Below are 27,163 nucleotides of genomic sequence, written 5' to 3'. Positions count from 1 at the left end.
CCAGCCATACCCAATTCCTGCAACCATTTTTCATATGTTTTTGTCTCCAGGCCTTTTAATCATCTTAGTTGCTCTTTTTTGCATTTTTTCCAAAGTCTCAAACATATTTTTTGTAATGCTTTTTGTTAGCAGTTAAATTACATTAAAAATAAGAGGCATTGAATACAGAAATTTACTGTTTAAGCTTAATGGACCTGAGAGCAAGTTCCAATTTCTTACCCCAGGTTACCTCTTCTTGCACTAGGGAAAGCGGAACAAAAATCTCTCAGCCAACGTTGAAATAATACTGTTTGGTTTTGTCTGTGTTGTGCAGATGGCATTATTGAAATAAGCCATGGTTTATTTAACAGCAGTAAACCATAACAAGCCCTGTATTGATGACAACTATGGCTTTGTGTGGCATCTGGAAATGGAGAATTGCACTTGGTTTGTGTTTGGTTTGACCTGGATTATTGGCAGGGTCTAGGAAGAGGCTGTTCTCTGCCGTTGCCCCCACTCTATCGAATATTCACTTTCCAGAACTGAGGTAGCCTCCTACTCTCCTCTCTTTCTCAAAAGATTCAAACATGGTTCTGCACCCTTGTGTGGGGAGCCAAAAGTTGTGGGGTTGCTTGGTGCCACGAGAATCCTCCCTTCGCTTTTGTCAACCATTTTTTTTAAACAGGGTTTATTCTCGCCCCCTTATTTTGATTCTAAAATTTTAACTTTTTAATTTTTATATACAGTTTTATGTTTTGATGTTTTACTGTGCCCTGTTTACCTAGAGTCCCTTTTTGAGGGAGATTTAAAAATGTGAATTAAAAATAAATAATTTTTCTACCCAGGTTTCTTCCTAATCCACAAAACGCAAAGGTAGAAGAGAAAGGAGAGAGGGGAAGCAAACCAGGAATTGGCTAAACAAGCCATGATGACTTTTTAACTGCAACATAGATTCTAGCTTATAACTGGTTTGTTCAATAAAGCATGGTTAAAACATAACAGTGTTGTGTAATATGTGAATATATGAGTTGTTCCTAGCAGTGCTTTGAAAGTTGTGCTGGTGTCCATATTTGTACACTGGCAGAAAAGATTGAGAAAGCTGCTTGCAAGGTACTTGAAAGTATTTGACTGCCCACTGCAGGTAGTACTCAAATTACGACCACAATTGAGCCTCAAATTTATGTTGCTATATAAGACAGTTGTTAAGTGAGTTTTGCCCCATTTTACGATCTGTCTTGCCGCAGTTGTTAAATGAATCACTGCAGTTGTCAAATTAGTAACACCGTTGTTAAGTGAATCTGGCTTTTCCATTGACTTTGCTTGTTAAAAGGTAACAAAAGGTGTGGTCCAACAAAAAGAAACCACATTATCTCGGGATTCTGCAACAGTCATAATATGAACCAGTTGTCAAGCGTCCAAATGTAGATCATGTCACCATAGGGATGCTGCAACGGTCATAAGTGTGAAAATGGTCATAAGTCACTTTTTTCCATTGTTGTTGTAACTTTAAATGGTCACTACATGAATGATTGTAAGTCAAGGACTACCTGTATTGGAAAACGCAGACCAGATTTTTTTTAAAAAAAATTTGTCTGGTCCAAATTTTGCTTGTCGGAAGCAGGCTGAGAAGGTAGCAGATAATGATCACACAACCGCAGGATGCTGCTACCGTCGTAAATACGAGCCGGTTGCCAAGTGCCTGAATCACAACCCCGCGACTGCAGAGGTGGTGCAATGGGTCACAACTTTGAGGATGGGTTTTAAGTCCCTTTTTTCAGCACCGTCCTAATATTGAGCCATCTTCAAGTGAATGGTCATAAGTCTAGGACTACCTGCGTGTCCCACAAGGCATGTTTTTCTTCCCTGACCCAATCTTCTTGAGATGAAGTTGGCTATCATTCATTTGACGGCATCACCAATAAAGATTGATTGTCTGCATCTTCTCCAACCTGCAAACCTTTAAAATCCTTAAAAACACCTTTTTTTTAAACTATTACCATCTGGCAGACGGTACAGGATAATAAAAACAAGGACAAATAGGCTGAAAAACAGCTTCTATCCCAGGGCAGTAGCTCTTTTGAATTCTGCTGTATAGTGCAGGGTTGGTGTGGTGTCGGGGGTTTCCGGTTCAATATGTGGAGGGTGAAGGATGTGTGAAGCGTTGTGGGTTTGTTCGTTTTTTTTCACCCAGATTCTCCAGAGAGGAATTCAAAATACATATGGCTGTAAACCTGGAGAAAGATGCTGGTTCAACACCCAATTCAGATGTTGAATTATATAACTAACATGTAAATTTGGGGAAACTAAAGCGTGAAACAAATTGGAATGGGATATCTAAAGCACTGACATTATTTTATCAGTTTTAGCAGTTTTTTCTTTGGGAAAAAAGGTAATACTATTGCTAAATTTGCAGATGATACAACAGTGGTGGGACTCATCTCTGGGGGGGATGAGTCTGCCTATCGAGATGAGGTGGACTGGTTGCTTTTGTGGTGTGGAGACAATAACTTGGTCCTCAACACCAATAAGACCAAGAAGCTTATAGTGGACTGTAGAAGGAACAGATCAGACATCCAGTCCTTGCTTATCAATGGAGACCGAGTGGAGCAAGTGGCCAGTTTTAAGTGTTACCATAAAAGAGGACCTGACCTGGGGTTGCTCACATTGCAGCCCTGGTCAAAAGGGCCCAGCAGAGGTTATACTACCTGAGACTTCTCAGAAAACAACTGAATGAAAAACTGCTGGTGACCTTCTACTGCTGCACCATAGAGAGTATTTTAACTTACTGTACCTCTGTATGGTTTGCCAGTGGCAGATAGGAAAGCACTCCAGAGGGTTAAAGTCATTGCCCAGAAGATCATTGGTTGATCTCTCCCTTCTTTGGAAGAGCTTTATAGCTCCCGCTGCCTGAAGAAAGTTCAAAATATTCTCAAAGATCCATCTCATCCTGGGAACCCTTTTTTTGAACTATTATGTCTGGCAGATGATACAGAATAATAAAAACAAGGACAAACGGGCTGAAAAACAGCTTCTATCCCAGGGCAGTAGCTCTTTTGAATTCTGCTGTATAATGCAGTATTGGTGCAGTGTCAGGTGTTTCCGGTTCAATATGTGGAGGGTGAAGGATGTGTGTTTGTGTTTATTTTCATGGTCATGGTCATGATGTGCACTGAAGATGGTGTTTGATTTCGTTGTACGGGGTGCAATGACAATAAACTAAAGTAAACTAAAGTAAAAGGAAAAACAGACCCAATTTTGTTCCAAAAGGTAAAGTTGGGAGACACTCCCTTCCTTGAGTCGAGTGCTTCCCCCTCCCCCTCCCAAATATTTTCTTCTTTGTTTCATAATTAAGATTGGGGCGTCCTAGCAAACCCAGCCAGCATTCCCACACACGTATACAGGTAATCCTTGATTTAAGTTCATTTAGTGGCCGTTCAAAGTGACAATAGCACTGAAAAAAGTGACACACAACCGTTTTTCCACAGGGGTGACTTTTTGCAAGCATCCCCATGGTCATGCAATCAAAATTCAAACGCTTGGCCACTGGTTCATACTTATGACCGTTGCAGTGTCCTGGGATCACCTTTTGCAACCTTCCGACAAAGTAAAAGTCCATGGGGAAGCCTGATTCGCTTAGCAACCAGGTTACTAACTTTATCAACTGCAGTGATTCACTCAGAAACTGTGGCAAGAAAGGTAAAGCTCCCTTAACACATTTCTGACCGAGCAACATAAATTTTGGGCCCAATTACGGTCGTAAATCAAGGACTATATCTGTATTTTGTGGGTGTTGTGCGCCTGGCCCTACTAGTAAGCTACACAGCTAGGAGTATGGCCGCCGTCCAAGAACCCGCTTCCCACCCCTGTTGCGGGGGTGGTGGTGTTGGGGGGGGCGAAGGTCGGCCTGGAGTCCTGCCGCGCTCATCTGTGCTCGCCAGCACAACCACGTGGGAAGAGAGCACATGGCTGGCTCTGGGCGTCTGACGTCACCAGGGCTGCCTGCCCAGACAGGAATGCAAGCTGGAACGAACTGGGGAGGCCTGGAAGGAGGGAAGGGGCCCCTCCCTTCCATGGGCGGATAACGTGCAAAAGCTTTGCAGCCAGCAGTACCTTCTGTGGCTCAAAGCTTTTGCCCTGCCAATTGTTCGAATCCCGTTCTCCCCCCCCCCCGCCCCGCTTCTTTTTCCTCCCCTCAGAAACGCACCGTTCTTTCTCCTTCTTGGAAATCTGGAAGGCAAGAGTTAAGTGAAAAGCCCATTCAGTTCCCCAAAGAAGACCTTTTCCTTTTTTGAAAAAAAAAATGCCTTTTCTTTTTTTTTTTAAAAAAGTGGAGCTTTTCTGCTCGTGCCCAAGAAGCTTGAGGGGACCCTTGTTCGGAGAGACTATAATAAATTGTTATTATTTCTACGTAAAGAGCATTTGCACCAAAGACAAATTCCTTGTGTGTCCAATCACACTTGGCCAATAAAGAATTCTCTTCTATTCTAAATATGCCAGGTGGTGGAATCTTCCCCATGAATTCCATTTTTTTTCCCCTTCTTTTTTTCCCTCCCTCAGAAACGCACCGTTCTCTCTCCTTAGAAATCTGGAAGGCAAGAGTTAAGTAAAAAGCCCTTTCAGTCGCCCCCCCCCCCCCAAAAGTCCCATTTCCCCTTTTTTAAATTTCTAAATAGGCTCTTTTTAAATCGTTTAGCTTCTCTGCTCATGCCCAAGAAACTGAGGAGACCCTTTTGGGAAAAGGTATAATAATTTTTTTATTATTTCTATGCCAGGCGGTGGAATCTTCCCCATGTCAAAGGGCAGAATTCAGAAGCCTGTAAAATGAGGTTGGCTTGGACTCACTGCTCTTTCTATTCTGTTTCTTTCCGTCCTCTTCATTTGTTTTTATTTTGCCTTTAAAAATAAATAAATAGAAAAAGCCTTTTTTAAGGTTACATGATTGCTTTGGTTTTCCAAGTTTCCTGCTTTATTTATTTATCGAATGGCACGTTCGCATCACATTTTGATAAAAACACAAGAGGTAAAAATGCAAAAGATAAAATATAAAATTTAAAAAGATGGTAAATGTATGGCTAGATAACAGATATAGCAATAGCACTTAGACTTACATATTGCTTCGCGGTGCTTTTACAGCTCTAAGTGGTTTACAGAGTCGGCATATTGCCCCCCAACAATCTGGCTCCTCATTTTACTAACCTCTGAAGGATGGAAGGCTGAGACAATCTTGAGCTGGTGAGAATCGAACAGCTGACAGTCAGCAGTCAGCAGAATTAGTCTGCAATTCTGCATTCTACTATTTTTACTTCATTTATCACAGACAAGACATCAGTAAAACCTCCAATATAGGCCATATTTGGGCCCTCTGACATTCTATGTTGGATAATTTGTTTTTTGGCCCTATAGTCACAGTTGGGTGATGGTATTTTGCCTCACTTATAAGAGTGCATATCTGCCATGGCCAGTGTGAATTCAGTTCTTTTTGCTTTTATCCCTCAATATACAGGACCTCCAAAATAAATCTTTGCATTTTAAGGAGTGATTTAATGTATTAAGAAAAAACGGCTATTGTTATTATTTTTCTGCCAAGGCACTATCCCCCACCAGAAGTTCATTTTAATCAAGTCTGCCTTTTGAGCAAAATTGCATGGATATTCCTGCCTTAGTTTCAAACTCACTTTTTTCTTCCCCTGCCCTCAAGTCATTTCCAGACTTCGTTTAAAAGTCTTCAAAAAGCAGAATGTGTGGTGTTCTTCCCTCTTCCAGAAGTCAGCTTGTCCTGGCTTAAAACCCAAGAAGAAAAGTTTGGTATACAGGCAGTCCTCGACTTACGACCACAATTGAGTCCAAAATTTCTGTTGCTAAGTGTTCTGACCCAACCCGGTTACCAGCAAGAAAATCTCAAACAAACGCAGCGACTCAAACCTCCACAGCTTTAATCTACAAATAAACTTCTTTGTAGATAAAAGATGGCTTGCAGCTAATTAGTCCAACCAGAAAAGCCTTGACAGAATTCTTCAGATAAGCCAGTTTCTACACACGATGCTGGATCCTTAGAGCGTTTTTGCCTTCTGCAAAGGCAAAAACCTTTTGAAACCAGGCTTATATTCCCTGGAGGGAGGGGCCATTACGTTGCATCCTTACTCCCAAGTTGCCTGTGCTGCTGCAGCTGTTCTCTTCTGCAAATCATCCTGTGCTCATGCGCACTTGGCACAGGCTCCTCAGGAACCTCCTCGTCACTGCTGCCAGCTCCCACAACCCTGAAGGCAGCAGTCCATTCCCTCATGATCCCGGCCCCTTATCAGAGTCATTGCTCTCCTCAGCCTTCTGCACCTGCCGCTGGCTATCCACAACACTTAAGTGAGAGGATTGTGAAGTGAGTTTTGCCCCCATTTTATGATCTTTCTTGCCACAGTTGTTAATGCAAATCACTGCACTTAAGTTAGCAACACGGTTGCTAAGTGAACCTGGCTTCCCCATTGATTTTGCTTGTTGGATGGACGCAAAAGAGGATCATATGACTCTGGGAGACTACCATCATCATAAATAGGAGCCAATTCCCAAGCGTCTGAATTTTGATCATGTGATGATCATGGGGAGGCTGTAATGATTGTGTTAAAAACTTGTCCTAAGTAACTTTTGTCAGGGACGTTGTAACTTTGAATAGTCACTAAGTGAATTGTGGTGAGTTGACGACTATCTGTATGTGCTTATGAACATGGTTCCCCCCCCTCCCGGCTTAAGTGCAGAAGTTTCATGCTGAAAGCAGATTACAGCAATCTGACTCGGGTGAAGCCTGTCTTTGCACCCCCAAAAAAGACTCTGATAATCTCTAAAGGCAATTAGGCGATATTAATAGGATTAGTGCACATTATATTTCATTTCTAGCCGTGTTGAGGCAACTCCGTTCACGTCTGGTTTTTGCTTGGCGCTGTTTTGTGCATCGTTTTTATGCTTTTAACCTACATTAAAAAAAGTCAATTCCAGCTGTTGGGCAGCTTAAACGTGCCTAGATGTTCCTTTTCAGCAGCTCCTCCTCATAATGCCAGTGGCTAAAACTACTAGAAAACCTGCCAACGTGAACAAAATGCTGTTGCATGGAACCACGTCTGGGATTTTGTAATTCTTCTAGCAAGCAGAACTTGTTTAAGCCAATGTTTAAAGTAAAATCCAAGCATCTTGGAGAATTATAGGGCAGGGTTTGCTTAAAATTTTGGTTTGGTACAGGTAGTCCTCGACTTACAACAGTTCACTTAGTGGCCGAAGTTACAACGGCACTGAAAAAAAGTTAACTTACGACCATTGTTTCACACTTAACGACCATTGCAGCATCCCCATGGTCACTTGATTTATATTTGGATGCTTGGCAACCGACTCACATTTATGACGGCTGCAGTGTCTTGAGGTCATGGGAATCCCCTTTTGCGACCTTCTGATGAGCAAAGTCAATGGGGAAATCAAATTCCCCTAACAACTGTGTTAGTAATTTAATAACTGCAGTTATTCTGTTAACAAATGTGAGAAGAAAAGTTGCAAAGTGAGGCAAAACATAAGTCGAGGACTATCTGTATTTTGCTCCTGGAGAGGAGCTCCTAAACTTTTCAAAGACCCTTCCTTCCTTCCTTCCTTCCTTCCTTCCTCCCTCCCTCCCTCCCTCCCTCCCTCCCTCCCTCCCTCCTTCTTTCCTCATTTAGCAACATAATTTTTAGGCTGAATTGCGGTCGTAAGTTGAGGACTGCTTGTAATTCCTCCCTCTTCACAGAAGCTGCCCCACAGTCTGGTGGTGCAACGCATGAATCTGCTGGGTCACAAACAGTAGTTCGTTGCGCAAATATTGCAAACACAGGTAATTCTTGTGATCAGAATTTTCCATTGCTAGGCAGTTGTTAAGTGAGTTGCATGTGATTTTTGGCATGGTTGTTAAGCAAATTACTGCAGTTGTTAAGTGAATCACCCAGTCATTAGGCAAATCTGTCTTCTCCCCACTGACTTTGCTTGTCGCAAGCCGGCTGGGAAAATTGCAAGTGGGGATCACATGATCTTAGGACACTCAACCAGCACAAATAGTGCCTGAATTTTGATCACATGACCATGGGGATGCTGTGATGGTCATAAGTGCAAGGACTAATCCTAAGTCACTTTTTTCAGTGCTGTTGTAACTTCGAATGGTTGTAAGTCAAGTTGAACCAGGGAACATGTCCTTCTAGATTCTTGCTGACTTTGGACGTTATTTGTCCTCATTTTGCTAGCTTTGAATTGCTTTTTGGGAATTTTGACCCACCGGAATCTGAAGATTGGGGTGTGTAATAGTTTTTATACTATCAACTGGGAAAAGAAATAAATATTATTTTATTACGGCAAATTAAAAAAATAGCTAGTACTGTTATTTAGTTGCTATCTTTTTCTGGGAGTGTTTTGTTTTCATTGTAAAGGAACTGGCATATTGGCAATCTATACCTAAGGCTTGAAATGTTATTTATATCTTGCTCTAGGTTATTTAATTTGAAAGATGGATCCATTTTATTTTATTTTAGTTCCTGTTAATGTATTTTAAGAATGATAATGGTAGAGCTCCTTTCAATTAAATTAGCCGCATAGTTAATTGACATTTTGTTAGGCAGTTAGACAACAGGAGTAATTGTTACTCAATACATTTATTTATTTAGCACATGGCATATCCTACATGGACTTAACAAAAGCTATAACAGAAGCTATGCAGTAAGTTGGAAGGGACCTTGGGGGTCTTCTAGCCCAACCCCCTACTGAAGCAAGAACCGCTATATCATTTCAGACAAATAGTTGTCCAAATAGTTAAAAACTTGCAATATATATTAGCATTTCACCCATTTACTGTTAAAAACTCGGAAAAATATGAATGTCCAAAAATATATATAGTCAGAAAGCAATGTTCAGTTAACAAATTCAGATAGCCAGCTAACCATTGAAGCCTACAGCATTATTTTTAAAAAATCAGACACTGGTACCTGCCCTCAGCTTACAGCCTGTCACAATAGGATCTACACTTTGATGAGGGACCCACAAGTCCCAAAGGTGCTTTTTCAAGAGGCAACTGGACTTCCTTGTTTTTTCTTTGAAGACATTTCCCTTATCATCCAAGAAGCTTCTTCAGCTCTGACTGGATGGTGGGGAAATGGAAGGATTTATACTCCTTGCTGACAGCTGGTCATTTGCATTCTTTTTAGAGAGTCATTGAGGCCACTTGGAGGTTTGTCTGTGTCCTCAGGGGTCACCTGAGTCATGCAAATGGGTGTGGATCCATCCTCTTGGAACTGCTGAAAGGACTGTGTTGTGGAGCTGTGCTTTATGCGGGATGTTTTTCTCTCCCCTGAGTTCCTTCACTATTGAACACAAGCTTGTTGGGGACGACTCTTGTGTTGTTTGTCTCCCCACATCACACTGATGGGAGGATGCTGTTCCCCATTTATATAGTGAATCCCAGCAGACACCGTGTGAGGTGCGAATCCTATTCAAGGTTGACCATTGCTGGTGTGGTACTTCAAAACATGGGGTCGTTTATATATCTACCTGTGTCTAGGCATTGAACAACCCTTTTGGCTCAATAAATAACAAAAAGGAATAAGCTAGAGAAAGGCATTTGCATCCTGTTTTTCAAAATTTTCTCTTTGGCAAAGAGGACCAGTAGATGAAAAATTGCTATATTTCAGGTCCATGCTGGAAAAATTGTTTGCTTTTTAGGTTTCAAAAGAAAAGAAAAAAGAAAGAAACGCCAATGATCTTTTCAGACTTTCTTTGCAACAGCGCTGGTCTGTTAACATTCTCCAGATCTCTAGTTTTGGATAATTTTCCAGCAATCCGGGCATAAGCAGCATGACAAACTAGAGGCTCCGGTAAATGACCTTTAACACTTCTTCCTTTAGAATTCCGACTATGGAAAGAATGAGTTGCAGGGATGTAGTGCAGATCTTCCTAGCAAGATACAACAGGATGTTTTGCAAGCTTTTAAAACATTTTTGCTTCTAAAGCATGCCCCCTTGTGCTGCGCCCAAGAAACTGTCATGCTTTCTCCTTCTCTCTTCTTCCAAAGAACAGATTGTATATCATTGCATTCAGTGCTTGCCTATGTGGCTTTTACGTTCTTTCTGATCGGAATCCCAGCTTATTTTTTTAAAAAATCAAACTTCTAGCCCTCAAAGCTCCGAGAGACTAGGATTAAGGGGGACATGATAGCAGTATTTCCAGTATTTGAGAAGCTGCCATAAAGAGGAGATCAACTTATTTTCCAAAGCACCAAAGGGCAGGACAGGAAACAACAGATAGAAGTTAATCAAGGAAACAAATAACCTGGAATTGATGAGAAATTTCTTAACAGTGAGGACAATTAACCACTGGAAAAGCTGTCCTTTAGAAGTTGTAGGTGCTTCATTACTGGAGATCTTCAAGAAGAGACTGGACAGGCACTTGTCTGAAATGCTTGAGCAGGGGGTTGGACTAGAAGATCTCCAAGGCCCCTTCTAGCTATATTCCAATTGAGACCAGATTTAAAAAACCTTAAAAGCAAATTATTTTTCCAATAGGGGTCTGAAACCAATTTTTTTTAAGCTTCTAGTCCTCCTTGTCCAAGAGAGAATTTTTAGAAAACATTGCAGCCTGGTGGGTTTTTCTCTTCGGGTAACTTGAGCTGTATGAGGTGTCTTTCATCTACCACGTTTCCCTTCCTTTCTTCTTCCTTAAGTTCAGAGGTATCTGGGTTAATCCTCATTTTGCTTTATAATGTCATCCATCCTGAAAAGGCAAAATTGCGTCCTGTAAAACTGGGGCTGCTAACTTTTCTTTGCAAAATCAGCAGGCAGTCAGACTTCATGTGTCAGGCTGGATCTGCATCTGTTTGTTTACCTGCCCTGATCCATTCTACCCTTTACTAAATCCAGGCCAATTGCATTCAGTACGGCTGGCAATTTTCACTTACTGATGGCCTTCCACTTACAATGCTCCCCCTCCAGGTGCTTGTGACCTACTTGAACAGAAATTTTGGGCTCAGCTGTGGTCACAAATTGAGGAATATCTGTATCTTGAATGGATGATGGGCGTCCGTCGTAGATGGGGCTGTGAGAAGGCATCTCGGCGATCACCAGTGCTGAAAGAAAGAAATAAGATCAGGATTTGAGGCAGTAGATGAGTGAACGAACGAAGCCCTGAGTTCAAATCCCACTTTTTCTATCAGCCCAACCTACCACCTGGAGCACAACCTCCAAAGCACTATCCTGACACCCATCCTGAAAAATATGGCATGTTTTTGAAACAGCAGGTTGTGAGTAACAGCGATATGCATCAGAGGCTCTTGAAATGTATCTCTAATAACTGTAGAACCAGGTGTGAAAGTATTTTGCAGATGGACCTCACTGAAATGTGTTTACAAGTGGGCCACTAGGGCTATGAAAAACCTTTCATCAAGCGTGCAGGAGGGCAGATGAAGTGCTCCTCTGTACATTTTTAGTCCCACTTCTGATTGCTCCTTTGCGCAAATGTGTCCATGTGCCAAGAAGCTGGGAGAATGAGTGAAATGAAAAACACTTCACATGGGAGTGGGCATAGAGGTGTGGGCGGTGGTGCAGTAGTTAGAATGCAGTATTGGAGGCTGACACACTGCCCACAGCTGGGAGTTCAATCCTGACTGGCTCAAGGTTGACACAACTTTCCATCCTTCCGAGGTCGGAAAAATTAGGACCCAGATTGTTGGGGGCATTATGTTGACTCTGTAAACAACTTATTGAGTGCTATAAAACAGGGGTGTCCAACCTTGGCAACTTTAAGCCTGGAGGACTTCAACTCCCAGAATTCCCCAGCCAGCAAAGTTGCCAAGGTTGAACACCCCTGCTGAAAGCATTATGAAGCGGTATATAAGCCTAAGTGCTATTGCTATTCACATATACAGGTAGTCCTCAACATACGACCACAATTGAGCCCAAAACTTCTGTTGCTAAGTGAGAAATCTGTTAAATGAATTGTTGACCCATTTTACATTTTTTCTTGCCACAGTTGTTAAGTGAATCACTGCGGTGATTAAATTAGAAACACCGTTGTTAAGTGAACCTGGCTTCCCCATTGACTTTCTTTGTCGGAAGGTCGCAAAAGGGAATCACATGACCCCGGGACATTGCAAAGGTCATAACTGTGAAAAACAGTCATAACTCACTTTTTTCAGTGCTGGGCAGGCTCTATTGCAGTCGTAAGTCGAGGCCTACTTGTAATTTCCCAAACTTCCATGGATTGCAAGATTTATCACTCCGTACTGGACCAAATCCATAAGCAGAAACTCACATATTTTGGGCGTGTGATGTAGGCTAGAAAAATTAAACTTGCATGGAGGAATCTCGAGTTCACCTTGTAGAAAAAGCGCAAACAATGTTAGGCAAACATCCACATAGTCCTGAGAAAGAGAAAAGCATCAGAAATAAATTAAAAAATAACCATGCCCTGATTCTCTTTGGCATCATAGGGGAGTGACAGATGTTGTGATGTCCAAGGTTCTGGTATTTCTTGGAGTGACTATTTTCTGGCCTGACCTACAGAATAACAGAGTTGGAAGGAACCTTGGAGGTCTTCTAGACCAGGGGTCGCTAACCTTTTGGACCTCAGGAACCACCAAACTCATAATTTAAAATCCCACGGACCAGAGACCCCGGGAAAATCCCCCCAAAAATCTGCAGGAAAATTCCCCACCCCATTGTCCTACCGATTGATCATTCTTTATTTGGGATCGCAGGATACCATCTCCAGCTCCGTTCTCAGGGAAGGAGAGAGAGAGAGAGACTTTTGGCTTCATGCAAGGAAAGCAGCAGAAGCCTTTCTTTCTCTCCCCCAAACTCCACCAGAAATGAGTCTCAGGTTTGTGAGACTTGTCGCGCCGGCGCAGCCTCTTGGAGCAGGAGGCCTTGCAGGATCCCAGAGACTCATTTCTGGCAGAGTTTGGGGGAGAGAAAGAAAGACTTTTGCTGCTTTCCTTGTGTGTAGCCAAAAGCAGAAGAAGAAAGAAGCGGAAAGAAGCAGCCCGGTGGCCAGGCAAGGTGCGTGGGCCGAGTGGGGCAAGTTCCCCCCCTCCGCCATTTCCCCCCTCCCCTCACTACCTCGATGGTTCACAACGCAAGCGATGCAAGCTTTGTCTTCCTGCAGGCCATATGGGCGGCACAGCCTGGATTAATTGCTTTGGGGGGTGCTTTGGGGGTGACTTTTCTCTGTGGACCACCAAAATTTTCTCATGGACCACTAGTGGTTCCCGGCCCGCTGGTTGGCACCAGTGTTCTAGAACAACCCCCTGCTAAAGCAAGAAACCCTATACCATTTCGTGCAAATGGTTGTCCAATCTCTTCTTAAAGACCTCCAGTGTTGGAGCACCCAAAAACCTCTGGAGACAAGTCCTTCCACTGGTTGATTATTCTAGAAAAACCCAATGTTTTAAAAAACACAAGACTCTTGTGCAGAAATTTCCACTTCCTTGCCCATATTTCTACATTGGTGGAAGGAGAATTTCAGAAAGGAAACCTCTGCCATTGGCGCCGCTGTTGGCAGCGCCGAATGAGCCAGTCGTACAAACCGGTTGCTATGGAAACCCTCACTTTTGTTCCCTAGGAAACAAGTGGAGTTTTCACACACGTAGCAGATGAACACACGGTTCCGGCACCTCTTGTAGACGTCATTAATGGCTTTGGCTTGCCAGAACCAGGGCTGCATTCTTTATATTTCTGTGCATCGGCACCTTCTGCTGCGTAAGGCCCAGACAGAAGGGCTGGCTTTACAAAACAAGGTGCAGGTTGCTAGACCTCATGAATATACTCCAGTGAAATGACAGAAGTTTTTGTCTGTGAAAAGGAAAGGCTTCTTTTCAGGATTCCCACTGATTAGTATAATTTATGCAGCTGTAAGACAGTTATGCAAATCTGTGTAAGTATGTCTCATCCATGGTGCTGAATTAAGCTTTTGTTTTTCCCTGTCTTCTGCACCAGAGGGTTGATTTTGAATGGTAATTGATACCTGTACAAGGGAAGGGAAGTAGAAACCTTGGCTCTGAGCAATGTTGCCTTTGGCATCTGTTGCATCATGAGCTTCTCCCTCTCCGTGCAAACTCATAGAAAGTGCACAAACATACCCAGGACCTGTTTCACCGTGTATTCTGCATGTGTATCAGATTCAGAAGGCATTTTTCTGAAGGGGTAAAAATCAGGAGGATCTCAATGTGCTGCTTTGCTGCTTGGGTTGATTTTCTCCTTGTAAGGAAGGGCAGCTGGGTGACTTTGAGCCAGCCCCTCCCTCACAGCCCGGGAAAGCAGACAGTGCTGTATAAGCCACACAGATTCGTTTGGAAACAAGATGGGTAGCAAATAAGCTTATTAATAAATAAATAAAAATAAATATTGATGGACAGGCAGGCAGACAGACAAGGTAAGCAGTTAGACAGACAGACAGACAAGGTAAGTGATAGATAGATAGATAGATAGATAGATAGATAGATAGATAGATAGAGATAGATAGATAGATAGATAGATAGATAGATAGATAGATAGATAGATAGATAGATAGATAGACAGATAGACAGACAGACAGACAGACAAGGTAGGTGGATGGATGGATGGATGATAGACACACAGACTAGGTAGGTAGATAGATGATAGACACAGAAGGTAGGTAGGTAGGTAGACAGACAGATAGACAGACAAGGTAGGTAGGTAGATGATAGACAGACAGACACAAACACACAGACTAGATAGATAGATAGATAGATAGATAGATAGATAGATAGATAGATGATAGACAGACATACAAGGTAAATAGATAGACAGGCACAGAGACAGAGAGACAGATGGGTAGATAGAAAGGTGGGTAGATAGGTCGGTAGGTAGATTATAGATGGATATGCAGATAGACGGACAGGCAGGCAGGCAAACAACTTCAGAAATCTTGTCAAGAAAACTGCAGGGTCCAGACAGTTGTCAGTGACTCAAAGACACACATGCGCATACAGGCACCTACTGGGTACGTCTTTGTATATTTGTTTCTCTATATACTGGACCCATTTCCTTTCCTCCTTGTGTTTCATATTTGCTCTCCCGCTGTTCCCCATAAACAGCCACCCTGTGAGGTGGGTCGGAATGAAAGAAAAGGACTGGCTCCAGGTCACTCAGAGGAATGGTATATGGCTTTGGGAGGTGGGCCGACGGAGGCTGCCTGGGGTCAGATAAGAGGGACCCAAGCTTACAGCTGCATAGTGGGCAGGACAAAAGATTCAGAAGGGACCCTCTCTATTTTGAGGGCTGTAAAGTGTTGGCGGGAGATTTGTACTTTCAGACTTGCAAGATTTCATGAGTTGTAGCTGTACAATTCAGGTAGTCCTCGACTTACAACCATTTGTGTAGTGACCGTTTAGAGTTACAACGGCATTGAAAAAAGTGACTTTTGACTGCTTTTCATACTTGGCGACCCGTGCAAAGTTCCTACAGTCATGTTCAGAATTTGAATGCTAGACAAAACTGGCATGTATTTGTTGATGGTTGCAATGTCCCGGGGTCATGTAACCACCATTTGCAATCTTCTGACAAGCAAAGCCACTTAACGACCGTATTACTAACTTAACAATTGTGGCAATTCACTTAACAACTGTGGAAGAAAGGTCGTAAAATGGGGCAAAATTCAACAACAGTCTTGCTTAGCAATGGAAATTTTAGCATTTCTTCCTACTGTGCTTTTTTTTTTTTAACATGCGGGTAGATTTTCCAGTGGGCATGCCATTCAGATTTATGGCTTTCCTACCTGCAGCTCATAATTCCACCATCGCTGTCTCTGTAATTCACAGATCAGCAGTATTTCGCAGGCTCCCTATTTCTACTACAATGTTTACAGGTATAATGTGACTCTCTCCGCCCCCCCAACCACTTAATAAAACCTTTCAATAAATTTCCCAATGCCAAAGCGCACAGCAGTCAAATGGAAGGAACTGTGGTAGGAAGTACTCCTGAAGCGTTGTGGGTTTGTTCGTTTTTTTTCACCCAGATTCTCCAGAGAGGAATTCAAAATACATATGGCTGTAAACCTGGAGAAAGATGCTGGTTCAACACCCAATTCAGATGTTGAATTATATTACTAACATGTAAATTTGGGGAAACTAAAGCATGAAACAAATTGGAATGGGATATCTAAAGCACTGAAATTATTTTATCAGTTTTAGCAGTTTTTTCTTTGGGAAAAAAAAGTAATACTATTGCTAAATTTGCAGATGATACAACAGTGGTGGGACTCATCTCTGGGGGGGGGGGATGAGTCTGCCTATCGAGATGAGGTGGACTGGTTGCTTTTGTGGTGTGGAGACAATAACTTGGTCCTCAACACCAATAAGACCAAGAAGCTTATAGTGGACTGTAGAAGGAACAGATCAGACATCCAGTCCTTGCTTATCAATGGAGACCGAGTGGAGCAAGTGGCCAGTTTTAAGTGTTACCATAAAAGAGGACCTGACCTGGGGTTGCTCACATTGCAGCACTGGTCAAAAGGGCCCAGCAGAGGTTATGCTACCTGAGACTTCTCAGGAAATAACAACTGAATGAAAAACTGCTGATGACCTTCTACTGCTGCACCATAGAGCATCTTCACTTACTGCACCTCTGTATGGTTTGCCAATTGCACAGTGGCAGATAGGAAAGCACTCCAGAGGGTTAACGTCATTGCCCAGAACATCACTGGTTGCCCTCTCCCCTCTTTGGAAGAGCTTTGTAGCTCCCGCTGCCTGAAGAAAGTTCAAAATATTCTCAAAGATCCATCTCATCCTGGGGACCCTTTTTTGAACTATTACGTCTGGCAGATGATACAGAATAATAAAAACAAGGACAAACGGGCTGAAAAACAGCTTCTATCCCAGGGCAGTAGCTCTTTTGAATTCTGCTGTATAATGCAGTATTGGTGCAGTGTTGGGGGGTTTCGGTTCAATATGTGAAGGGTGAAGGATGTGTGTTTGTGTTTATTTTCATGGTCATGGTCATGATGTGCACTGAAGATGGTGTTTGATTTCGTTGTACGAGGTGCAATGACAGTAAAGTAAAGTGAACTAAATGCTTCTGCTAATATCAGACTTCAATCCAATAAGCAGTGTTCCTAGAGCTAACTCAGATAACAGTGTCATGTATTTACATAACACGGACACCATTATTTTTTTAATACAAGTGCTTATGACACCTCAAACTGCAGGGGCTCTTTTTGGTAGGCAATTCTTTATTTTCACTTCAAACACAAGGGTTGTAATATACAGTATTTTCTACTGTTACCAATGGTCAAATGAGTGGAATCATGCAGCCCCACAAGATGATATAAAATAATAAAAAATGAAGGGAGTTTGTTATTTATGTACATTAACTATTTTATATATATTTATATGCGGCCCAAGACAATGCCTCTTCACTGAATGCAACTCAGGCAAGCCAAAAGATTGGGCAACCATGATTTAATGTTTCATTGCCTATAAGAAATACGTTAGAGTTAGGAATTTACATATACAAACAGATAAAGGGAAACTATAGAGAACTGCACGTCACTCTATGCAAAAAATCTTCCCCTAAAATTCATTCTTCTGCTTTTTTCCAAATTTATTGATAGACAGACACACATTTTAATCACTTGTGAAATCCACATCGAAGGTTTAGATCTGATTGACTTACACCCTTTTTAAAAATCCCCTGCACAGGGGCATACAGTTTTCTTTTGCTACATCTGCCTTAGAAATGATGGGACACTGTGACCTCTACTGTTCAGGTTGTGATTTGCTGAAGGTACAAGACATGAAGGTACCAGAAGAACTAGGCCCTTATCCACTCCACACCCCAAAAAACAAAAAAAAGTAAAAGCCACCCAGGTGCAAAACCTGGTTTAGATATGCAGCCTAGCACAGCCATGGGAGCTGGTAGGTACATAGTTGCTATAGCAACCACTCCCTTGAGGTAGCCTTGTCTGATGGTGGTGCATGCACACACACTCACACAAAATTATTAAAAGTTGCTGTCGTACATCTGTAAGAACTTACAGAGAAAGGGTTCCTTTCCCCACCCAGAAAGAAAGGTGTATTTGTGAGTATGAATTTGGGGGGTGGCAGTGTCAAATGTTCCTTTTGCCTTAAATACAGATAGTCCTCGACTTAACGACCAGACTTGAGCCCAAAATTTATGTGAGACAGTTGTTAAGTCAATTTTACCCCATTTTATCCCCTTTCTTGCCACAGTTGTTAATCCCTGCAGTTGTTAAGTAAATAACACAGTTGTTAAGTGAATCTGTGTTAAGGTGTTGAGATTTAAGAGCTGACCAGCTGTTGTAAGGCTGCTGTAAATGCTCATGCAATGAGAATGAGTCAGCGGTATGGCCACTTTATGACTGAGGTTGGGTCAGCAGGGTTATTGCCACTTTAAGAAGTTGTCTATATAAAGGTGGCTATGAGAGGGTGTCTCTCTCTCTCTCTCCTTATGTTCTATCTCCATTGTAGTTCTCCATGCAGAGTAATGAAGACTGATTGCTTGCCTGGTATGTGCCTAACATGTATATTTATGTATACGGCTTGTATATAAACCACTGTTAAAAGGCAAATACTCTGTGTGCTGTGTTGTGCTCCTGGGTTGTCTCACAATAGTAGTCATGCTCCAAACACTTCGACAATCTGGCTTCCTCATTGACTTCCTCATTGCTTGTCAGAAAGTTGCAAAAAGTGATCACATGACCTTGGAACACCGCAACCGACTTAGATATGAGTCAGTTGCCAGTCGTCTAAACTTTTTTTTTTTCCGGTACCGCTGTAACTTTGAACTGTCAGTAAATGAACTGTCGCAAGTAGAGGACTAAGTATATAACGTATATAACCATAGAAGTAGTGAAAAGGATGATCTCAGTCCAGTGTTCTTCAACCTTAGCTGTTTTAAGATGTGTGGACTTCCCTCGCTGGCTGGAGAATTCTGGGAGTTGAAGTCCACACATCTTAAAATGGCTAACCTTGAGAAACTCATTAGTCCAACTCAGCAGTATGCAGAAAAAGAAAAGGAAAAAAAAAGAACTTTTCAAGCATCCAGGCCAGGGGTTTGCCTCTTCTAGTTTTCCCACTTAGTCTCCCTGTTGATTTTTATCAAGTCTGGCACAGTTGATCCTCTCCACCATCCCTTCCTCCACCCTCTAAAGGGGAAAATATTCAGCCAGATAAGTCAGGAATTTCCTGGAAGCCTTAAACTTGGCTGCGCTTGTCTCCCAACAGACGGTGGGTAATAGGAACACTGACAAAGCTATTGCTTGGATTCGTTCCTCCCCTTCTTTTAACCCAGATTCTCTCTCCAGCATTGTCAAGTTCATTCATTCTGAACTGGAATGGTAGGTGGGAAGATTTTTTTTAATTGTTTCTTAACAAATAGTAGGGTTTTTTTAAAAAAAAAAAATACTGACTTTTTGTTAATTACATTTCTTCTTGTTGTTGTTGTTAGTCACGAAGTTGTGTCTGACCCATCGCAACCCCATGGACAATGTTCCTCCAGGCCTTCCTGTCCCCTATCATCTCCCGGAGTTCATTTAAACTCACGCCAACTGCTCCAGTGACTCCATCCAGTTACCTCATTCTCTGTTGTCCCTGCCTTCTTCTTCTGCCCCCAATCTTTCCCAGCCTAATGCTTCTCATTAGGTGGCCAGAGTATTTCAGTTTCATCTTCAGGATCTGGCCTTCTAAAGAGCAGTCAGGGTTGATCTCCTCTCTAGGACTGACCTGCTTGATCGCCTTGCAGTCCAAGGGACTCGTAGGAGTCTTCTCCAGCACCATAGTTCAAAGGCCTCAATTCTTTGGCGCCATTTTACATTTCTTAGTGCTTAATAAACATCATGTTGTCTGGGCATTTAATTAGCTTAACAATACCGATTATATACTCAATCTCCACCCCTTTTTTCCAGCCACTGGTAAAATAGTTTCCATGTTTGATAGTATTCTGTGTCTTCTTTCTGCTTAATTTTCAATGTCAATCTATCCATTTCTGTACAGTCTAGTATCTTCTTAATTATCTCTTTATCTCACGGTGTTTCTTCAGTTTTCCAATATTGGGAAAATTGGAAAACAAATGGTAATTTTGAAGTTGTTTGTGATGAAAAGCCTCCCCCCCCCCCAGGTCATCCTTAAGTCATACAGGTAATCTTTGGCTTATGACCATAATTGAGATAAAAACGCCTGTTGTTATGCAAATTGGTTGTTAAGTGAGTCACACCCGATTTTACAACCTTTTTCACCACGGTTGTAAAACAAATCATTTGCAGTTATTAATAACAATATAGTCATTAAGCAAATCTGGCTTCCTCCATTGGTTTTGCTTGTTGGAAGCCAGCTGGGAAGGTCACAAATGATGTTTCACAACCCCAGGACACTGCAGACGTCATAAATTCATGCCAGTTGTCAAGCACCTGAATTTTGATCACATGACCATGGCGATGTTACAATGGTTGTAAGAGGTGGACTAGAAGACCTCCAAGGTCCCTTCCAACTCTGTTATTCTAATTCCAGTGAGTACTTGGCTGTATGTCACTTTTTCCAGTGCCACCGTAACTTTCAACAGTCGCTAAATGAACGGTTAGAAGCTGAGGACCAACTGTACTTCTCTGCCTGTATTAAAAGCACAAACTTTATTGTTGCTTACTTCCCAAACTGTAATGTTCAGCTACCCTATCCTAGAGATGTACAGCTGAAATAGTTTAGGACAGGTGTAGGTGTGTACAGCATACATCTGTTCCTGCTTTGCCTTTTTTTCGACCTGGCAAGGACCTTAGAATGATAGTCTGCTGGAATTAAAGAGACACCAAGAGGCTTTTCTGAAGCACTTCTTTAGTTGTGCATCCTTAATGAACAGATAATGCTGGCCCTGAATTCGATTAGCCAAGATTCCCTGTGATTTTTTTTTCCTCAGGTAGATTAGGGGTGGTCCAATCTTGGCAACTGGCTGGGGAATTCTGGGAGTTGAAGTCCACAAGTCTTAAAGTTGTCAGGTTTGGAGACCCTTGTTCTAGTAGATAAAAGCAACATCTGGTCCATTCTGCTTCCAGGAAGCAAGCCAAGTATGGCTCAGAATCTTGGTGTTATTTACTAAAGCATTTAATGGGTGTGAATTATGAAGAACGGTTGATCTGGTCCTTTTTCTGGCTTGTGGGAAGATATTGTAACTATTAACATAGGAATTTTGCAGGGAGCCTCTTTCCACTCCTCCCAACCACATCTCCTAGCACAGGGATTTTCAACCTTGGCAACTTTTAGACTTGTGGACTTCAACTCCCAGAATTCCCCAGCCAGCCATGCTGAGGAATTCTGGTGTCTCATGCCTGGCTAGGGAATTCTAGGAGTTGAAGTCCACAAGTCTTAAAGTTGCCAAGGTTGGACCACACCCCTAAAGTAGATTGCGGCCCATTCTGGCAACACCCCTGCTTAATTCATTGCACAAGTCTTGATCAGAGATCCTTGCTCAAGTGTGCTGATCTTCTCTTCTTGGAAATCCAGCTTAAGCCCCAATAAGCCACATTTTTCCCAGTGCATTTTTTGTGCCAGCAAATACAGCTGCTGTAATTGTTGCGTCAGCATTGAGAAACCATGGCTTGCCAAGGTCTGGGAAGTTGGTCTTAAGCCTGCCTGCCTCTTTTTCTTTTCATCTTAGTAGTCCTGGACTTAACAACCATTCATTTAGTGATTTTTCACAGTTACAGCGGCATTGAAAGGAGCGACTTATGACCATGTTCCACACTTACAACCGTTGCGTGATCAAAATTCAGACACCTGGCAGCTGACTCTTATGATTCTTGCTGTGTCTCAGGTTCACGAGGTCACCATTTGTGATTTTCTGACAAGCAAATTCAGATTCACTTAACGACAGCGATTCACTTAATAGCTGTGGCAAGAATGGTCATACAATGGGGCAAAATTCACTAAACAACTGTCTCACTTAGCAGTGGAAATCCTGGACACAAATTGTGGTTGTAAATCAAGGACAACCTGCAGTTTACTTTTTCCAGGCTTCCAGAATGTAATATATTCTGATTTTCTTGAATGAAAGCCCCACCATGGTGTAGTCTATGCTGTGTTTCTGTATACTTTGCTTTAGTGTTTGTTCTGTATGCATGTTCAGTGTTATGTTTCTGTATATTTTACTTCAGTGCTTGTTCTGCCACTCGGGACAAGGCGGATCTGCAGATGGGGGAGGGAGGGGGAATGACTTTGCAAATTGTGTTGTGGCACCAGACAGGATGATGTTGGTTGGTCCTGCGTAATGAATGCCTTCTGCTTTTGCACAAATATATGAGTCATGCTGCTTGGCAGCAATTGCATCCTTGTGTGTGCGTGTGTTGTGTTAAAAAGGGTCAAAATGACAAAGCGTTGCAGCCTGTTATCATTTAGGATAACCTGTCATTTTAGTTATCTGTTAAATATTTATATGGGTTTATAATTGTGAAAGTTGCATAGAGAAGGTAGTTGTGTTATGTTAAGCAGAGTTGGCACCCCGGAGTGGGAGGGGGAGGGAAAGAGGGGATGGTTTGGTGGGAGGGGCAGGCGTGCATGCGTACCCGCACACGAATGCCTACGACGTTGGTGACCGCGTGAGTGGGGGCGTAAGTGCCCGCTATGAGACTCGCGTGAGTGGGGCTGCAACTGCCTGCGACACTCACGCAAGTGAGGCTGTACGTGTTCATGGAGGCTTGCGCACCGGCTGGCCACTCATGTGGCCCGATGTCAATTAGGCCGTGGGCCGGTAGTAGGCCATGGCCCACAAGTTGGGGACCCTTGATGTCTAGGACTTTTCCCTCACAGCTTCTCTCTCTTTCTTGTGACTTTTCAAATTGTTCTGCATATTGACTTCACTTTATAAAGATTCTGTGTACACGGGCAGTCCTTGACTTACGACCCCAATGAAGCCCAACATTTCTGTTCTTAAGTGAGACATTTGTTAAGTGAGTTTTGCCTCATTTTACGACCTTTCTTGCCACAGTTGTTAAGTGAATCAGCACGGTTGATCAGTTAGTACCATGATGGTTCAGTGAATCTGGCTTCTCCGCAGATTTTGCTTGTCAGGAGGTTGGAAAAGGTGACCCCAGAACGCTGCAGCCGTCATAACTCAGTTGCCAAGCATTTGTATTTTGATCACGGGGCTGCTACAAAGGCTGTAAGTGTGAAAAATGGCCCTGTCACTTTTTTCAGTGCCGTTGTAACGTTGAACGGTCAACTAAATGTACCGTTGTAAGTCGAGGATTACCCGTATTTGCAAGGAGCAGAACTTTTTAAGCTTACTCGTTTCTCTTTTTTCTCAAGACAATAATTACGTTATAATATACTTTGCTTCTCTGTGGCCTCTTCGGCACAAGCAGTACACACAATATACACTTTTTAATATATACTCATGCACACACAATATACATTTTTCACCTGCAATCTTCTTGAAAGCCGTGTCCCCGTCCGTCCCTCCAGGCCGAACTGCCAATTTAACTGAGTTCAATGCAGGGAAAGTGATAGCATGGAGAAAGGTTCACAGACTCACAGAAAAAGTTTGCAATTAATTTTGAATGGTTTGGTGAATCAACACCTGCCTTTCCTAAACTTGTGGCCACCCATTAGGTCACAGAAAGAGCTGCAGCGATATAAGCAACCCTTTTCAAATCAAAGGGCCCGTTTCTGAGCCCCGGAGAAGCTCCCTTTTTCAACCCCAAAGATCCGCTGGAGGATGGTTTTAAGGCAGAGGCCTCCAAATTTGGCAACTTTAAGACTTGTGGACTTCAACTCCCAGAATTCCACAAGTCTTAAAAGTTGCCAGGTTTGGGGACCCCTGGTTTAAGGACTGACAGTCTAAATCAGTTAAAAGACCTTTCTCTGCAAACTTTCCCTCAGAAACATCCCTTTGTTGCGTTAAGTGGATCTTACGCCAAGGCTGATATACGTTGTGTTTCCTCCTCCCTGCCTTCACCCCCCCCCATCCCCACCCTTTAGCTATTTTCTGTTTGGTGTAAAATCAGACCCAGCCACCTTCTCTGCTGCACCCTTCAGATAAGGCTGTTCTGAAAAGAAGACGCATAGACGTCAGCCGAAATTAGCAGCCCGGGTGGGGTGAGGTAGTTGGGAGGGAGGGGGGTGCCCAGCCATGCCTGAAAGGAGTGAAATAGGCCAAAGGAAGGAAGCTGCTCCTCCCCCCCCCTCCCAAAATACAAACTCATAAATCACAAGAATGTACTTGGCCATGTGGGCATACACAGAGAGAGAGAGGGGGAGGGAGGGAGGGAGATTTACTCTCTTAAGTGTTTTGGGAAGTGCTCGATTTTTAACCTGGCCTGCAAAACCTTATAATCTGTCTCGAGAGACATTTTCAGGCCTGGATTGTGTTCATTAAGAGATGCTTAATACAAACCGATAATATTTAATCATTCTAAATGCAATGTAGTTCACTCCTTATGGGCAGTCCTCGACTTACGATAGCAACAGAGCCCCAGAATTCTCTTGCTGAGCAGATAACAGATAATCAGAGTTGGAAGGGACCTTATAGGTCATTTAGTCTAACCCCTCCCCTGCTCAACCAGGAAGACCCTACACCATTTTCGACAAATGGCAGTCCAATCTCTTCTTGAAAGTCTCAAGTGATGACAGACGTTTAGTGAGTTTTGCCCTTTGTTTTTTACGCCCTTTCTTCTCACAGTTGTCCTGCGAGTTGGCTGTGGCAAATTGTCACAGACCCTAAAGAAAAAGGAGAATCAGGCCCGCCGAGACAGCACTTCCTTCAGCTCATTCCTACCTTCCCTCTTTTCAAGGTCCTAGCCCTCATGGAGTTTCTTCATCTGGAGTCACAACTGGATCATTTAGGATAGGAGAATTATGCTGAGGTGGTTTTTCCATCCTCAGTTTGCTTTGAGGTACAGTACAGAGAATTGGCACATAAGGAAGAAAGTGAGACTTAAATTCACTTTCCTTAAATGACTGTTTTGTAGAGTTGACCTCAACGCATGGCTAGTATAGCTCCAAACGGCCTTTCCAGAGCTTGGGACAGAGAATGGCAGTTTGTCAAGAATTAAAAACACGTAAGATTGGCACATTCTTTTGTTTTTAGGAGAATGGTGCGTCAAGAGGATTGAAAAAGCTCACTGTTCATGAACTTGGAAATCAGATGGATGTTAAAATCAGCCTATCCATTGCCAAGATTTTTGTAACCAGATCCCCTTTCCTTTCTATTAAATTGTTTTTTTGTTTTTTTTAAGAAAACCTTATTTATTTTTTTTATCATAAGGGGCTGCTCAGAGCTTAAATTAGACAGGAATGCTCAGCAGCGATTGCGTTTAACTTTGGAAGAGGAGCATTTTGCTTAGCTAGGTTTTTTTTAAAAAAAAACTCTCAGGTTACAAGATAAATCTCTCTAGTGCAGAGATGGGGAAGCTTGGCTCCTTTATGACTTGTGGACTTCAACTCCCAGAATTCCTGGCTGGCTCAGGAATTCTGGGAGTTGAAGTCCCCAAGTCATAAAAGGGCCATTGTTCCCCACCCCCCGCTTTAGTGGGCTCAGCAAATGTAACTCCCCAAAGGATGTGGAGCACAGAGGCAAAACAGTTGCACCTCTTTAAAGCAGCCTTGGGTGTCCCCCCGCCAGTGATGGCAGACCAGCTGTGGAATCGTAGGACTCAAAGGGCTGAATCTAAAAACTCCCTCAGTTGTGTTATAGAAATATGCTTGCACTCCCTTCAGCTTCAAGCAGTTGTTCCTTCATGCCACCGAACGAGCAGAGCGTAACTGAATCATGTTTGAGTAGAGGAGCTATGACCTCATACGCTCATTCATCCGGTTCCTCGGATCATTAAAACACCGTTTCTCCCAATGTTGGTTTAGCCACTGATTCCTTCGTCTCTCAGGCTTCGGAGAGGGACAAATGCACACTTAGGGGAAATGATGGATATTGTTTCCAGTGAAGAAAACCCTGAATCAGCCCTACATTTGCTCATTCCTTATTCTTTTCCTTCCTTCCCAGTAGAAACCAATTGCATTGGAAGTCAGATTTCCTAAAGGTGCTTTTTCAAGAGGCAACTGGACTTTCTGGTTTTTCTTGGAAGACGGTTTAGCTTCTCATTCAAGAAGCCTCTTCAGAGAGCAAAGAGCTGAACAAGCTTCTTGGATGAGAGAAGTGAAACATCCTCAAGGAAAAATAAAGGAAGTCCAGTTGCCTGTTGAAAAAAAAACCTTTGGGACAACCATAGCCTGGATGATTGGGAATCTCTATAGATACTCAGATTTCCTTGCGCACCAAAGCTAGTGTGGATCCGAAGAATGGAAATCTCTTAAATACTCCCCTCCCTCGGGATTTGTGTACAGGTAGTTCTTGATTTACAGCCACAATTGAATCCAAATTTTTGTTGTTAAGCGAGACGGTGGTTAAGTGAATTCCCCCCCATTTTATGACCTTTCTTGCCACAATTGTTAAGTGAATCACTGCAGGAGTTACCTTAGCAACATCGTTGTTAAGTGAATCTTGCTCCCCCATTGACTTCACTTGTCAGAAGTTTGCAAAAGATGATTACATGACCCTGGATCACTGCAACGGTCATAATAACTATGAACCAGTTACCAAGCGCTTGAATTTTGATCACGTCATCATGGGAATGCTACAAAGGTCATACAAAAGTGTGAAAAAGGACCATAAGTCACCTTTTTCAATGCCATTGGAACTTTGAATGGTCACTAAGTGAGTTGTTGTGAGTTGAGGACTACCTGTAATTCTTTCTGCTCGCTATTAAGAGGGACACTTGGCTTGGCACGGAGATCAAGGCCGCAGCCTGTCTCAAGTGATCTTGATGGATTCGTTGCTGGTCACCCTCATTGCTTAAGAGCCAGGGATCTCCAACCTTGCCAACTTTGAGACTTGTGGACTTCAACTGCCAGAATTCCCCAGCCAGAATGGCTGGCTGAGGAATTCTGGGAGTTTGAAGTCCACAAGTCTTAAAGTTGCCAAGTTTGGAGACTTCTGCTTAAGATAATTAAAAACAGTATTTCACCCTCCTCTGTGCCCTTTAGTTGCTGCAACAGGAATATAAAAGAGGCATTACCACATTCAACGCAGGGAAGATGCCGCTGCTTTAAATCATCCCAATCCTGGGTCCTTAAATTGTTTTGTCCTGTGTGAGCCATTGATCCCAGTCGCTGAGGATGATGGGAGAT

General features: G+C 42.7%; 1 protein-coding gene across 1 annotated transcript in view; it reads left to right on the top strand.

Annotated features, from left to right (window-relative positions):
- MNT (MAX network transcriptional repressor) overlaps nucleotides 1–27,163 on the top strand; it is a 72,016-nt gene that overhangs the window by 41,798 nt on the left and 3,055 nt on the right. The window lies entirely within an intron of this gene.

Source organism: Notechis scutatus, chromosome 1 (assembly GCF_049901735.1).
Source record: "Notechis scutatus isolate UNSWTSFEM ecotype Mainland chromosome 1, rNotScu1.2, whole genome shotgun sequence".
Taxonomy (NCBI): Eukaryota; Metazoa; Chordata; class Lepidosauria; order Squamata; family Elapidae; genus Notechis; species Notechis scutatus.
The sequence above is the reverse complement of the archived record's forward strand: the minus strand, read 5'-3'. Positions and strand labels throughout refer to the sequence as shown.